This window comes from Triturus cristatus, chromosome 5_2, assembly GCF_964204655.1.
Source record: "Triturus cristatus chromosome 5_2, aTriCri1.1, whole genome shotgun sequence".
In the NCBI taxonomy this organism is placed as follows: domain Eukaryota; kingdom Metazoa; phylum Chordata; class Amphibia; order Caudata; family Salamandridae; genus Triturus; species Triturus cristatus.
Window position 1 is genome coordinate 349,291,070 of NC_140588.1, and position 16,913 is coordinate 349,307,982.

General features: G+C 44.0%; 1 protein-coding gene across 6 annotated transcripts in view; it reads left to right on the forward strand.

Annotated features, from left to right (window-relative positions):
- The window catches only part of EXOC2 (exocyst complex component 2), a 1,204,847-nt gene that overhangs the window by 98,638 nt on the left and 1,089,296 nt on the right, over positions 1-16,913 (forward strand). For 5 of the 6 annotated variants that reach the window (XM_085607146.1, XM_085607144.1, XM_085607149.1 and 2 more), the window contains one exon: positions 11,730-11,784. The exons of the other annotated variant lie outside the window; for it this stretch is intronic. The gene's annotated coding sequence lies outside the window, so the exon portion shown is untranslated. The remainder of the gene's footprint in view (positions 1-11,729; positions 11,785-16,913) is intronic. 6 annotated transcript variants of the gene reach the window in all.

Sequence of the window (16,913 nt, forward strand, 5' to 3'; positions counted from 1 at the left end):
ACCTCCTCTACCATAGCCATGACATCCACTGTGTAATGTCTTCCATATGAACAGGCTGAAGCCTCCTCTTCGAACACCCTCTTGTGTTCCCTTGTGGTTCCCGTGTCTACCAAGTAGTTAACATCAGAAATCTTCAGAACTACCTTTTATGGCCCACGCCATTTGTTCTCCAAAGCCTTGGAACAAATAAGCTTTAACATCAACACCTGCTGATCTTCCATATACCAAGTCAGCGTAGCTTTCTGTTCGTACCTTTCCTTCATCAGTGCTTGGCTAGCCTGACATTTTCCTTTGCCTAGCCCATGCATTGCACCATCAACTTCATGAGGACAATCACATATTCCACCACATCCTTTTGTGAAGTCTGAGGTTCTTTCTGACCCTTCTCTGACTAAGATAAGTGGACCGCTCACCTGGCGTTCATATAGAAGTTCAAAGGGAGTGAACACCAACTCCTAATGCGGAATATCTTGAAAGACAAATAAGAGGCATTGCTGGGGGTTTGTGGGTGGTATGCCGTGAAGAAAAGATATGCCACACCTGCTTCCTCCCACATCTTTCTCATATAATTGGTGATAAAGTTGGTTCCCCTGGTCAGAAATTACCATCCTTGAAAATCTGCCCCTAGAAAAGATCCAGAGGAGAGCTCTTGCTACCACTCATGCAGAAATGCTACTCAGAGGTACCGCTTCAGGATACCTAGTGGCATGATTCACCACAAACAAGATGTATGTGTTACCTGACAGTGAGGTAGGGGGATCAAATTGAACTGTTATGTCTATTCCCACCACTGTTGCCACATTGGTGCGCGCGCGCAAGATGGTCACCTGGAGCGCGCAGTGTCGTGGACTTAGCACGCATACTGTCAGAGACATCCCTAGAAGACCGTTCGCGCCGCGGCTTTTTAAACGCGAGCGGCGCGAAATCCAGGCGGGAGGCAGAGGAAGAGACATGGTGCTTGCAGGCGCGCAAAGCCCATTGTGCTTAAAGGGCTACAGCTTTCGCCCCCCACACCCCCGTTGTGTGTTAGCCCGGGCTGAGACAGCTTCCCGGCCACACAACAGCTGCACCGAGTACTTCACGGGTCTTTAAAAGACCATTTGCATGTAAATGAGCTTTGTCGTTTTTTCGCCCCTTCATCTCCACACTTCCGACTGCTGGAAGAATTGAAACACCCTCAAGCGACTGGCAGCCGCTCTCCGTGTGCATGTTTTAGACCATGTTTGTGATAGCTCAAGTAATACAGACAAGTTCTGCAGTCCTATGAACTCTGGGTGTCAATTACAAATGCCACGGGCCTCTCCGAGGGCACATCCGCTGCCTAATTGTGTTTTTGTACAGTGAAAAGCTATTATGTGTTGTAGGTTGGTCTTGAGAGGCAGAGTAACTATTTGGTTGGCCAACCATCCTATCTGTGGCATTGCCCCGCTTTGGGCCTGTCTGCCCCTTGCCCCAGAGCCAGCTGCTGCGTGCCAGTCACGAATGGCACAGCAAAGAAGAGGTAGCGAGCAGGAGGATATGGAGTCATGAGTGACTAGGCTGGTCTCCTCGGGCCACCTCCCTGCGTGTCCCGGTGTTGTCTTTCAGCCCCATTTGCTGTGACTATTATGGGCTGTGAATAATTGCCTCTCAGCAGCCAGCAATAATTTCTGTGTTTTTTGAAGAGGAATGCGAGTTACTATAATTAAGTAGCCCTAAACCACTGACTGAGGTAGGGGCGCCTCCTCCGAGGTTTAAATGCAGCCCAAGGCCGTGAATTAACCTGAATGACTTACTAGCCAGCCTCTGTAGACACTAGCCAGACAAGACAGTGCTAAGGAATGTGGTGGATTCATTCTACAGTGCGCGACAACTTCATGACTTCAGTAGTCATTGGGATACATTTCAAACACTGGGAAGTGTTAGAAATTTCTAATCTCCTCACATCTTTATTGTAATATAAGTGTTAAGAACAGATCTTGATACTAGGCTTGTTCTGAAGATCTCCTGAGGCCACAATTTCCATCTAGGCAAGCCCTGGGGTGGGAGGATTTTGATGGCAATGCCAAGCAAATATCCATCATTGGGAAACACCACTGCATGGCGAGATATTTTTAATACAATATTTAGAACCAGCATTAACATGGTAAACCCAGTATTAGATGTCAAGTCTCCTGGTTTCATGGCTAAAACACAGCCACTAGATAGACCACATTCAGTGATGGTGTCTCCCCACCTATGAAACTTAATGAACACAGCTGTGACTGGGCATTCTGATAAATGCTTTCTGAGACCATTTGCATGTTAATGAGCTTTGTCGTTTTTTCGCCCCTGCATCTCCACACTTCCTACTGCTGGAAGAATACTGTTGTATTTATTAATAAGAATGTATTTCTACCCAAACCAACCCTTTTTACCATCATTAGTACAGTGAAAGATAAGGAAAAAAACATTACTCTTTAACCTATACCATGCAGTTTTCAAGCAGCTCTGAGACACTTCATAGGTTACTGTCCTATATCATAATTGTAACTTATGAACTGCAAGTAACAAAAGGCTCTCTACAACAAAAGCAGTAACCTACTGAGCTATCCACATAAAATACAGTTCTGGTATGTGTATGGTACACATTTTTGTAACAGGCATATTAACCCTCTGTACTACTTTATGATGAGTCAAAACTGCAACCAGACAAACCTCTCTCTCCAGCAGAAATATTAATCACGGGAAACCTCCTTTACCTCGCAGTCTCAACAACGACCAGCCTTTGCAAAGCATTCACTACCCCGACTGCGACTTTACCACAAGTTACTTTAACCCAAAAGTTGTTACGACGACTTGCTGTAGGGGACTCGTTTTTGGACTGGTGACAAACTATCTCTGACGGGATATCCAGACATTACTCCGTAGCCTGCACATCTAATTGTAAATATGTTATGTAATTGTGTATATATGTGAACTTCTATAGGCTCCCAACATTCCCCACCCTATGAACAGTCCTTGAGCTGAGGATCTTCAGTAAAATCTTATTATGATACCACCATTGGAGTCCTGTGCTTTTCTAAACCCAAAGTTTACTTGACTGTAACCAATTCATGTCATTGCGTGTATATCTAAATCGAAAACCTGCCTTAAGACACTTCATGTGGCACTACATGTATAGAAATGCACTCTCTTTTCACTTTTTTAAGCAAAGGTTTGGAGTGATATTTGGCGCTGCACCACATACGCGGTCTGGTTCCCGGCGCACATAGCATTAGTTGCAGCGCACAGAGACCTTATACTGCCGCACACAGAGGAAAAAAATTAGAGAGAACATTGATTCCCACCCACTCAAATGGAACACCTACAACTGGTAGAGGCACTAGCGGTCCCCTTTTCCTCCCTCCTCACTTGTCACTCTTCTGGCAAGCTGGACAGGTTCTACAGAACCTCTCTGTATCTCTGCACGTTCTTGGCCAGTAGAACAGAGTCTAACCTATCCTGAGTTTATCTATTGCTCAGCTGTCTTGCCAACCTAGTGGAGAAGTGACCACAGGAAATGCCTGTGCACTAATGAAACCACTCGCCTTCTGCTAGATCCTGGCTCAGGATTCACAGGCTCACTGTACAGTAGGCCATTCTCACAACCAACATAAAGTTTATCAATCACTCCTATGTTGACGTGTTCCTAGGCTTCCTTAAAAAGTACTTCAAGCATATGGCTCTCTTCCACTGCCTTGCAGTAATCACCCTGGGAAGGCCCTCGGGTGGCTAACAATCCCTGCATCTCTGGAAGCGCCCCATACTCCACCACCTGGTCCACTACGGAAGCCTCATCCTATTGTCCCTTTGAAGCAGAAGGATGACCTCTATGGCCCATGCCTTCCCGGAGTCTGCACTTTCTTGCAAGCTACCTTGTCCTGGTCCTTGCAAATCAGGAACGGCCACAGTCTTGTCTTGAGAATGACATGCAGCCTGTGCTCTGCTCAACACAACTGAAGTGGCCCTAGCCATATAGACTTCTGTTGCACAAGAGGCAACATGGTTGTCCCTTCCCCCGATAATGACCATGGATGGCCTCCTTGCCATTCAGCTCAGTCTCAACCCAGGCAAGCGGGTACACCATGCCCTCCCCACTAGCCAAACCTGTATCGTTGGAACCAGGGAGAACCTCCTCAGATTTAAAGTACTTCCTCTCAACCAAAGTGCAGAAGACTCCAGTATCTCTCTCTGTGCAGGCACTTTACTTCCATTTACACTAACTTCCTGCACAAACCCCATTGTGTTTGGATGAATATGCTTCAGAGCATCTTGGTCCCTCTCCCAGATGCCTATTGCTATTGGTGTAGTGCGGCCGGACCCTCTCAGGTCCCTTCACCCATGTGTAGCATGTTTTCTATCATGTGTGCAGCTAGTACAGGGTCTTTCTCCTGACAGTCTCTCTTGTTGTGTTCTCCCTGTAGGTTTTTTAGCAAGTACCCACCTTGAACTTGGAAGAACTTCCCAGTCCTCCCTTCTCTTGATGCTCCTCCATGGACACACCATTACCATACAGTACCCACCCTTTGTTCACCCTGTTAACTAACCACTTGTCAGCCAACATTACAAGCTTCTCTGGATCCTTGTCTTTCAAATCAGACAGATATTGCCTAAGTGGGGAAGAGCACTCACTCCTCCTTGAGCTGCTATGCCACAATCAACTGGTTAAGGGACTGAAAATCTTTGGCCTCAGTCCTTCTCACCCACTCAGTCCAATCACACAGTAGTCTGTGTATCCATGTTTTAAACGGAAGACCATCAATCTCTTGTAGTCCTTGAACCTTTGAAGGTATTGAGCTGACTTCATCCCAAACTGCCTAATGAAAGCATCCTTCATTCGATAACAGACCATATAGTCTGCCACAGGCATCCTTTCAATGACGGCTGTACCTTCCAATGGCATGCAGCTCATTGAGGCAACTGTGTTAGACTCTCCATTCAATGCCTGTGCCTTACAAGCGACTTCAAAGGTCACACATCATTCGAAGATATCCTGCCCTTCCACATACGTGTGTACACGCTTTCCTGGAGACTTGGCCACTACTTGGCACAAACTGGAGGTAGTCACTTGTCCCAGACTGAGCTGTCCCTGCTGCCATTGTAAGTTTCTCTCATGGGCTATCTTTTCCCTCTCCAGCTCTTTTCCTTTCCTGTTTCTTTTCCCTTATCTCTAGGTCTCTTAGCTTTGCTTTCCTTTTGCTCAATTTCTCTTCATAGGTCCATTTCTCCTGTCTCTCCCTCTTCCTCTCCTTTTTTTCCAGGTGAGGTAGCCTCTCCTTCTCAAACCCCCTGCCCTTCTCCTCCTGCTCAGCTTTAGCTTTCTGGAGAGCCAACTGCAAATTTAGAGTTTCTGCTAGACTCCACCCACCAAAAGGATTTACTCCTGGAATCGGTGACAGTGGTACCCTGGAAATGAACAGTGGTGTTCACAAGTGCGGAATTCTAGAAACTAACTTAGAGAATTGGGGACACATTGGAAAGTACGTTAAAGGTGTCTGGGATGGATCTGTTCTAAGGGGACTTGAGAGCCTGACTTCACAGTGCTTTCCTCCTGGGTTCCTCTTAAGGTCCCCTCCCCTGAGTCTACTATATCCTCATTCCTTTCACCAAGTTTCTTAAACTGGTCCCTAAGTAAACCAGCCAGGACCTTCCTGCCCTACTTCTGGAAGCCCTCCACCCTTCGTTCCTACATAGATCCTTCAGCTGATCTACACACATGATGCTATGGTCTACTCACAACCCTGTGTTCTCCATTATTTACATATGCAGACCTTTGCGTAAAAACTGAACTTATTGTGTTGCTGGGATGAAGTGGAAATGGCCTGTGCAGCACTTGCACCCTGGGCTCCTAATCATTAGGCGTCCCACCGCTTGCCGCCGATTGTTAGAATTCCTTTCAGAGGACCACATGGCAAGCAAGCAAGCAAGGCTTACTGGGCCCAACCATTATTACTCCTTATGACCCGGGCCCTGAGTAACTGGGACAAGTACTACTACTTCTGCACTTGACTCTAAGTGATCGCACTGATCGATCAGTCCAAGGCGTCTCGAGGGAAGGGAGTGTGCTGGACGGGGCGGGGGGGCCAGAGGTAGATGCAAGGTGTACACAGACTTTCCACTTAAAACACACTGAGAAACCCCCCCAATAAATTAATTCATAGACAGATACTTACTTTTATGGAAAAAATTGTCTTTATATGCAAACATACTGAAATATGATACAGAACAATTAATACACCTAGTCTTCATAAGGCCAGCACTCTAGCCAGATTTGGGTAAGTGCCTGAGTGCCCCTTCCCTGTATAAGACCTCCCAATTCACGTGAGGCGATCATTCAGGTTAGGCCGTGCTAGTAAGTAAACGTTTGAGAAGTTCCATGATAGCTTCCTAAAAGTCAAGCACTGCAGCGCTTTTAGTCGGAGCAGGTTCCACAGTCGCTTGATGGGCCTGCAGTTGGTCTTACATGCTCTTGCTGAAGCTGTGGTTCGGTAGGCCCAGGTACGCGCCAATGGCTCGGCAGAGAGCAGATGTCTAGATGCTCTGGGCGAGGTGGCAGGTGTCCACAATGTTTCTACAATCATACAGTAAGTCTTCCTGGGTCTTCCTGTCTATCTTTGATGATTCTGAGTTCAGGTGATTGAATTGATGCTCTAATCCTACTGGTCACAACCCACTATGCTTCTCTGGCATATTCTGTTCCAGGGGGGTGGCCCTTATCTCCACCACAACCCGCACACAGCATATGAGGGCCACGAACAGCACAGGCAGTGCGACGACCCTTCTGCAGTTACAACACTGCACAGGGGTGATGGCGCTCTTCTTGTCACAGGCTGCACCAGGGTGATGGCCATTATCTTCATAGACACCTGCACCTGGCATGCGAGAGTTACGAACAGCACACACAGGGCAACAGCCCAGTTGGTGCAACGGTCCACAGTCTTCACTGGAGCCCACACCTACCATACGGGAGTCTTGAATACTTACACTCAGCTGGCTGATCAGTGCAATAGTCCTCAATCTTCACAATGGTCCCAAAATCAAACCCTCTGCTTACGGATCCGTACTATAGGTCACCCACTGGACCTTGCTCCCGCAAGGCGCTCTCCTACTCCTCACAGGGTCTTCTGATCTCCGCAAGCAGGCAGATGCTCCAGGCTCCACGACCAGTGACATCACCTGGGTAATCTCACCTCACCTAAAAGGAAGACAACCATACTTTAGTCCCCTGTCCTGGTCACAGCAGGCAGAAGTCGTGGTGAGCTTCTCCGCGCTAATGTACAGCTCAAATTTGACAATTTTGAGAGGCTCGACTCCCCTTTTTATAATCCATTTGGAGACCCTGATGTGATTTAGTGTCTTAGTCTTTGAAGTTCGTGTTGTTGTGGTTGCCCCCTTTGAAGTGCCCATTCCTTTGTTCTGTCCTTTGTCCAGGAAGCAGTCTGCCACAGCTGGAGCAACTCTAAACTTGATATCCCCACACACAGGCCATACGAATTACTAGAGAATCACACCTGGATGTCAGTCATACTGTTATATGCCTATCCAAATATTGCAAAGATCCTTGGCCCTATTTTTTTGTGATTTCCCTTATCCTGCCTCTTCTCCCTCCTGAGATGTGCCCATGCCCCACTGTGTGTGTGTATGTATGCCTCGAGCTTCCAATATGGAATCCACAGGTCTCCATGTATTATACCGTACACAGGCACACATACATTACAGCACGCACACGCAATCACAAATGCTGCACAGCGCTGCATACTAACTGATGTAGGCCGAGGACAAGTCGGGTACAGATCAGCGGAACTTTACATGAGTCACTCAAGTGACAGGTAAAAAGGCCTGTTCACTTTAATGATTACCATTCCAAAACAATGGAAGACTGCCACCACTGCGCCCTTGCAATAAATTCTGCGTAAGGGCAGTAGCTCTTTACCACTGCTAAGGTAATATTTTGTGTGCCCCTCCCTGTCTTATAAGACTGCAACCCATAAGACAGACTAGAGTGATGACGCTCATGAATGATTTGTGTTCACCCATGACGAAAGATCTGTACCAAGGATCCAGATATTGCTGCAGCTTGGGCACCCGGGCAGAGGTTCTTGTCTGTTACCATGCAAGCGACTTTTCTGTCCCCACAAGCATCTTACTTTGACATATTCCTCAAGAAATTATCAACGTACGTATGCCACAGAATCTCCCTTTTATTAGCCAACTTGGTAAACTTTCGATAAAAAAAATATATATATATACATATCTCGAATTATCAAACTTCCTTTCAGTGGGAAGAGAGCAACAAACTCCAATTGGTATGATGCAAAGTTCTTTATTTGCTCACGCGTTTCGGTCAACAAGTGACCTTGATCACATATATATATATTTCTTTCTTTCTGTATGTAATATTGGATTGGTATTTCTCAATAAGCATGCTGCACCCACGGTTGCAGCTGCTCAAGAATCGCGTTCATCCTCTGATCCTAGATAAATCAAATCCTTTTAAGGACTCAAAGTATAATGTAAGCAGTCCTGCAATTATTTAGGCCCTTATCTAGTCCCCGCTTACAAATTGATAATGAGTCAAACAAAGGGGGAATTTAATTCCATCAAGTATACAGGCATTAAATGCAATATGACATCAAAGCATTAATGATTGGCATTAAAGTTACTCCATATAAAGGTAGTACATTCGGTATTTACAATGCTCTTGTCGTGAAGGAGGGGAAGGGTAAGCTCAATGGTAGTGAATGTGAGTGAGGGACAGGGTAAAGGTTTAGTGACATATATATATTTGTAGTCGAAAGGAACTGAACCTTTCTGGCCTAGTATTGGTCAGTTGTTCCCATGTTTACACAAAGCTCAAAATTACAATTTGTTACAATTATTCTGTTCTTTGAGCTTGTAGAGAGATGGTGAATTGTCTATGTTTCGACCCCTATTCTAAGATGGTGATTTGCTTCTCATGGTGGAGTCTTCGTCAGGATCAGGCTAGGAAGAGCACTGGTGTGGGGAAGGACGGTCAAAGTTCATTCCCTCGTGGGCTGTGGATTGGCTCCAATGTTTTGAACAGAGACTGCTAACGGGGTAGTGATTCTCCCACTGTATCAAATTAATCGGTATCAGGATCTCCTTCTGCTGGCTGAGACCCCACCATGACAAGCAAATCACCATCATAGAATAGGGGTCGAAACGTAGACGATTCACCATCTCTCTACAAGCTCAAAGAACAGAATAATTGTAACAAATTGTAATTTTGAGCTATGTGTAAACATGGGAACAACTGACCAATACTAGGCCGGAAAGGTTCAGTTCCTTGCGACTACAAATGTATATATGACACTATACCTTTACCCTGTCCCTCACTCACCAATTCACTACCATTGACCTTACCCTTCCTCTCCTTCACGACAAGAGCACTGTAAATACCGAATGTACTACCTTTATATGGAGTAACTTTAATGCCAATCATTAATGCTTTGATGTTCTATTGCATTTAATGCCTATATACTTGATGGAATTAAATTCCCCCTTTGTTTGACTCATCATCAATTTGTAAGCGGTGAATGCTTTCTGTCAAGCATAAGCGCCATACGAATAATACGATCACGACCACCTTCATAATATACTGTATTACTGACCCCGAGTCGGGTAGGTTTTTTTGGGCTAACCCCTTTAAAACTCAACACTTATCTAGTCCCAACATTTGTTTAAGCCCTTATCCTATCCTTTGTATGGCCCTGTGCTCCTCTTAACAATAAAGGTTAGCCTTTATATCAGACTCTGGTGTCACCACCACCTTATTCTGAAGTAAATCCTGGGGCTCTCAGAACTTTAGGAATCGGTCTTCATATTCAGTATTCCATGTATTCTGCTACTTGTTGAGTGAGATGCCACTCATTTCACTTTGGATAACTAATAAAGTAAGAGGTCAAACAAACGTTATCTCAAGGGGTCCGATAGTTGATCTTTATATTTGTTTCTTCAACCCTTGTCAGTAAAAACCTACTTTCGTTCCACTCATCTTGTGTGCCATTCACAAACTCTCCCCGTGTCACTGTGGGACCATGATGTCCTGCCAAAATCATGAGCAGATATTTTTTGCTCTTGGATCCATATGATCCACATGCAAGTATTTCTGGATCACCTTTCTACTAAATATGCAGTGACCTTTTCACTGCTCTTTAATATTGTTCATTTTTAGTACAGCGTTCCCATACCCCGCAGAACAGTTTCTCTACTCTTCTCTGTCCCTCATAGTACATACTTCCTTTTGCCCTACACTTTGTCTTCTTGTGAGGGAATATTATCCACAGTTTTAACTCCATAACCTTACTAAAAGAGTCATCAATTCTCTTTTTCATGTTCTTGGTTTCCCACTGCACAGATTTCTTTGTAAACAAATAGCATCTCTGAAATTAATCACACTGGATAATTGTCTCAAATTTCACCTGTGATCTAAAAAAAATAATCATCTTACCATCTTAGAGTCTAATAAACACCTCAAAATGTACTCAGAATGTCTTTTTATCGGATTGGGTAGTTTACTAATCTCTAAAATGGCTACCACTAAAGTATGTGGGCTTTCTAGCTATAGCCTAACTTCTAAGAATGACTGCTGCTTGCATGGCATGGCTGGAAGCCCCAAAGACAAACAGCCAGCTCTGACCAGGATGTCACATGAGGCAGTCAAACAGACAGCCCTCAACAGAAGCCCTGGTGCTGCTTCACATGGTCCGTGCCCCTGATAGCATCTCTTGCGCCCACCAGATGCTTGGGCTCCGCTTTCATGTGAAGTTCACAGCCTGTGTTGTCATAGGCCATATTGATTATACGCCACTCAAAAAGTGAGCACCAAAGAACTTTAATTTAAAATTAAACTCCATGACCTTAATCACAGAAATGATTACATCTCACACAGAAAATGGACTCCCCTGAAAATAGCAATCGCAGAATCCGCACCTGAAAATGTATTTCTCTTGAGAGGAAAATTGCAATCTTATGATTCTTCAACAGTAATCTCACCCTGAAAATGTTGCCTAATACATTATTAAAATAATTCTATTCCCAATTATATCTTCCGGATAAACCATAATCAAAGATTTCACTGATTTGTGCTGTCCTTTTCTGTATGTGAACAGCAACAGAAATTTGGAAGATTGCTTCATGGTCTATACTTTTTTTTAATGTTTCTTGGAATGTTTAATGTTCCACATTCTGTTATTGTATTGCTACTTTGGTTGGCAATAAAGACAGTTATGCCTAATGTTAGCCTACTTGCCTTAGCATCAAATTAAAAGTTGGAAATTATAAATTGAGCCCAGATTACCTTGCTGTTTACAGTGGCAACCCTTTGTTTTTGCACAGTCGCTACCTTCTAATAACGTTCTTACAAAACGAGACAAAACAAGTCATCAGAAGTGTACGACCTGCCAAGTAAAACTGGAAAAAGCATGAACCTATGAAGAACCAAAATGTGGAAGACATACCAGATTACGATTTTAGACTAATATAAAAAAAAACTAGATGAAAAACGAAAATATGACTATGCTACAGTTTCATTGTTTGTCTCGAGACTCCTCATTTAGATGTTATCTAGTGATGTGTACATATTTTAAAAGCTCTATAACGTATGAATAATATGTTTGTGAAGCTATATGATGAAACAGCCTTTTCCTGATTGCCATCTATGGACTGTGGAGATTTGATTTTCATTAAATCAGATTTTTATGTTTTAGGTGATTCACAACCCAAACAAGCTATTCTTGTAAGAAAAACGCAGACAATACAGTGGTAAGCAAAAAAACCTTCTGTTCAATGTGAACATGTCTGTGAATTAAAACTGTGTGGCTGGTTGAAAGCATTGAGTGAAACCATCATTTAAAAGATGTTACAGGCCTATCAGAAGTGAGAGGGTAGTTATGACTGTTGGCCTTTTCAGATCAGATCCGAGTGGAAAAAAAGGTAAATAGTTCAGAAATTGTGACTAGAAAATTGTCTGCATGGTAGAGGTTCAGTTGCTGGCGAAATTGATACTTCTTTTACAGTACTTCTTTTCATTCAACCCCTTCAGGAAGAGGAACTAACTAAATTATACCATATGCAATGATGGCACAGAAAGTGATACCCAATGACGGGCCATTACAATTTTTCTCCTACCCCTAACTTAAGTGGGAACATTGGAGTCAAATCTGAGTTACAAAATGTGTTCTTGGTATTCCATATGAACGTGTATGTTTAACCTATTTTCACATCTAAACAACACATTGATGTTTGTCTGCAAAACTTTGGCTGTTTTTGACAATATACGAGTTTAAAATACGAGTCTACGTTTCAAGAAGTATGCTAGTGTTTTATGAATTTTCTGTTCTTTTGTGCAGTCTGAAATAAGTTAACAAAAAAGTGTGTGTGTGTGTGTGTGTGTGTGTATATATATATATATATATATATATATATATATGTATGTTCCCTGTTGTTTCTTCAAACGAGGGGGCTTTTGGTGGATGTTTGGCGTGCTGCCACAGCGCGCAAAGTAAACCCGTCCTAATGAGTCCAGCACTTAGTGGCGCCAACTGGGTGAGTGTTTCGAGGGATCGAATAGTGCATGGACCGCTGCGGCCACTCGAGGGCAAATATTTGGCCAAGATTGGACCGTGACTTCACGGTGAGGCACTGTGCACTGTCGCGCTGCTTCCTCAATTTGCCCGCAACGGAGGCTGCAGAAGACGTTGGACATAAAAGGGAGGTTTGTTAAGTCCTGTGGGAAGAGACTCTGGAAGCTGGTAGCCATTTCCAACATCCCTCCAGAGGGATGCTGGAACTTGCAGTTCTTTGCTCTCCGCCAATTGGGAAGATGCACGTTGCATTTAAGAGAAGACTGTAATGAGCAGGAGCACACTATGTTTGGCATCTAAGGAAGGAATTTATCCGAAACGCGTCTTGCCAAAGAGATCCAATAAACCTACCTGATTATGAGCCGCTGTGTTCCCTGTTTCTTTAAAGGAGGCGACTTTTGGTGGAGATATATATATATATATATATATATATATATATATATATATATATATATATATATATACATACTCAGACAAAGGAGGTAATGTGGTGCTGTGGGCTTAAATATTACATGGAGGAAGCCATGTCTCAGTAGAACGACAGAACTTGCTATAGGATTAGCAATGCATTGACCTTAAGGGAAATATCCAGTGACTTTTATGGAAAATTGGTGGCTTGGAAAAGTGCTGGACTTTTAACTATGGACGAATATCAGTTCATTAGTAGAGATCATCCAACTGTTCTTAACATCTATTTTGTCCCAAAAATTCACAAAAATGCTTTGAAGCCTCCTGGAAGGCCCATTATTTCGACACAATTGAGCCTACTAGAAAATGCGTCTAAATACATTGATTATTTTTTACAAGAGTGGGTTCAAGGATTACCCTCGATTTTAGATGGAATAGTAACTATATCCTTTTAACTTTGGACGTTGTCTCCCTATATACTTGCATTAATCACAAAGATGGAATACGTGACATAGAATATTTTCTAGGAAAAAATAAGGCGACCATGCCCCAACATAATGTGATGTTAGTTAACATGGTAAGTTTTTGCTGGTATAAAAACATATTTATGTTTGACAAGAAATGTTATCAACAGATGCGAGGAGTCGCGATGGGGGCCAGCTTCTCCCCCAGCTATGCTTGTTTATTCATGGGCTGGTGGGAGGAACTGGTCCTCATGGACACACAAACAATACATGAGCAACAATGTAAAAATGTTTTACAGATATATAGATGATTTGTTCATTGTGTGGGAGGGCACACAAGGAGAGGCTATGGAATTTGTGTCTGAAATTAACAAAAATAACATCAACCTTAGCGTCACAGCTACTATCAATAACTCCAGCATTAACCTTCTCGATGTTGAAATATACCCCAACAAAAGCAAATTAGAAACTAGAGTATACAGAAAGGAAACCGCTGGTAATTCGGTCCTTCACTTGTCCAGCTTCCACCCCAGACACTTATTTCAGAGCATTCCCTACAAGATCTGTTGAAAGCCCAACAAGAAATCAATACAAGCATTGAAAATGCAACAGGTCTCGCCTTTGATTAAGTTAAAGCCATTTGCTTTGCTAATGGTATTGTATAGCAAAGCAAATGGCTTTAACTTAATGAAAGGTGAGACCTATTGTATTTTTAATGCTTGTTTACTTCTCCAAGCAAGATCAGCCAACAACCACCACCCTTCTAATGCTCCCCACTGCGGGGCATGCCAATAAGAACCACACGCTTACTGCTCCCTACTGTGCGGGCCAAAACCACCACTGTTCTACAACACGATGTAACATGCGCCAAAAAGGTCCATACTTTTACCAGCCCTTACCAGAATCTCCACCATACTCTTCGGTTCTTGCTGGTAACAAGCAGCCTTTTACTGTTCTATGCTTCCCATACAGTCATCACCGTTCTTTCTCCTTTCTATCCTCTATGTAGCACCTGCCAATAACTACCCCTTTTTCTGTGTTCAATAGAGTGCCTGGTGATATTCACCACCATTCTTCCAGACGATGCATTCATTGCCTACCAATAATCACCACCCCTTTGCTGTACCGTACCGGATTGCCAAAACCAACACCTCTGTTCTATTGCATCACCAACTGCATGCCAATAAGTACCTCTCTTTTTCTGCTTCATGCTCCCTGTGTAACAACTGCCACCCTATTACTGCTTCGTGCAGCACCCAATGATAACGACTATGCGTCTCACCTACCAGTTTTCCTATACATTGCAGCACACGCGAATAACCACAAAACAATGTAGCACAAGCTAATAGACCCTACCCTAAACTCACTTTCCACTTTCGCACCCTGTCTCTTTCTCACTCATTCTCTGTGCCCCAGCTCACGTAGATTTAAGCTGGTTCTCATTTCCTTTCCCCTTGGTTCTCAGTTACTATGGTTACGCCCCCCTATGGAGGACCCCTATCAAATTCTGTACTTTTCCATAAATGTGTTTGTGTAATCTGTAGGTCACAGATTAGAACGCCTGTGCGAACTAGTTTGCGGGGCTTCCAGGTCATACATGAGTAACTGCGTTCCAAATGTAGCAACTGAACCTTCAGCTAGTCATAAAGCTTATCCCTCACACAACACTGTGAATCAGTAGTTTATTACACTCTGCGTATCTGCATATATGGTTTATGCCATGGAATTTTTGTACTTGGTTTAACGAAAGATATTTAACCAAAACCACAGGGTGCAAGAGTTTAAATCTGTACAATAATAAGGTCAATGTGACATTTGCACTGTAGTAATAACTATGTGGATGTATTCATGTTTATTAGAATTGTTGTACATTTTGGGCCATATTTATTTTCACGGCTGTGGCATAAAACAAATGTGGCCCAATAACACTTTATTTAGAGTAACCTTATTACTAAACATGTATTAACACATTTGTTGCTACAGTGCAAAGGTGATTTTTTTTTTTTTTTTTACCACAGTACAGCAAACTTGGCATGATGAAAACACTGTTTACTACCTTTCAGATCGCGTGTAACAAGGGAAAGAAATCTAATAGTCATGAGGTGTCTACTGTATGATTTTACCTTTACTGTATAACTTTAACTCCTTGCACACTGGTTTTGGTGAAATACCTTTTGTGAAAGAAAGCAAATTCACATGAAAAAAGACAGCATGGCATAAGTCATATGCTTATCAATAGTGGTAGTTATACCCTGATTACCAGGAGGGCCCGAAAGAGCCGCCAAAATAAAGCCATTTTTCTCTTCGAAACCCCGGCGTCTCCTGCCTGAATCGGGTATGTTGGCATGTATGGATTTTAGCCGCATGTGCATTGTGAAAGAATCTCCAGAAGGAAGTGCCGACCACTGAAATAGGAAAATTATTCGTAATTAGGAGATCACGCTGTTAGCTGAACACAGCTGATAATGATATGTGCGACTAATTAAAGCCTTGCGGTGATGCGGGTTTTATTCAAAATATGTTAGCATAACCTGTGGTGCCCGGTGCTTGACGGGGCTCGCCAGGCCAGTACAGTGCCTCACACACAGAGGTCAGCAATAAAGACTGTAGTTCATCTTTTAAACGGCACGTCAATGCATAGCCCAAAGGATGCTCGTGCCTGCTTTGCTGCACAGGTGGTCAGTCCGCCTAATGCGACGCGCTGTACACGCTCCATTACAGCTAACTGTGCATTTCTGTAGGATCACCGGGGCCCAGCTTAGGAACAGAGACAAAGTGGGCGCGGAGGAACAGAAACAAAGTGGGCGTGGAGGATAGCTGCACACAAAGCCCTGGCATAAGCCTGACGGGGAAGCCGCGCTTCACGCCTGTCCTGCCATCACACACTTACCTGGGCCCAAAAATTGGCCTGGAGGACCAGGCTGTGTTTTCGGTGCTTCAAGACCCCACAAAGCCACAGGCCGAGGGGTGTGCGCCTGATCGGTATGGCGTGCCTCAAGCCTGTCCTGATATCTTACACATCTTGGGGGCGAGCGGGGAGCCTTGAGGGTGGCGCCTTCGAGCCTGTCCGGATACCCCACACTCACCGGTGCCCAGAGATGCGCTCCTGAGGGTGGTGGCACGCTTCGAGCCTGTCCTGATAACCCACACCCTGCAGACTCATGGTTGAGCACCTGGGGTAGGGGGGTAGCAAGCTTCAAGGCTTTTTTTGTTGCAATATAGCGGTAACTCGACCCGAAGGTATGGGCGCTTTACATGAGCATATGTATTGAGAGGGTAACTGTTCCTAAAGAAGGTCGTGTGTGCTCTCGAAGTGTACAACTGCGGCGTCTCCAAACAAAAGATCTCCGACAAAGAGCCCTCTTGCGGGGCCCGTGGGGGACTGCAGCGCCACCCCCACGAGGAGCAACGCCCCATGATGAAGCAAGACACTCGA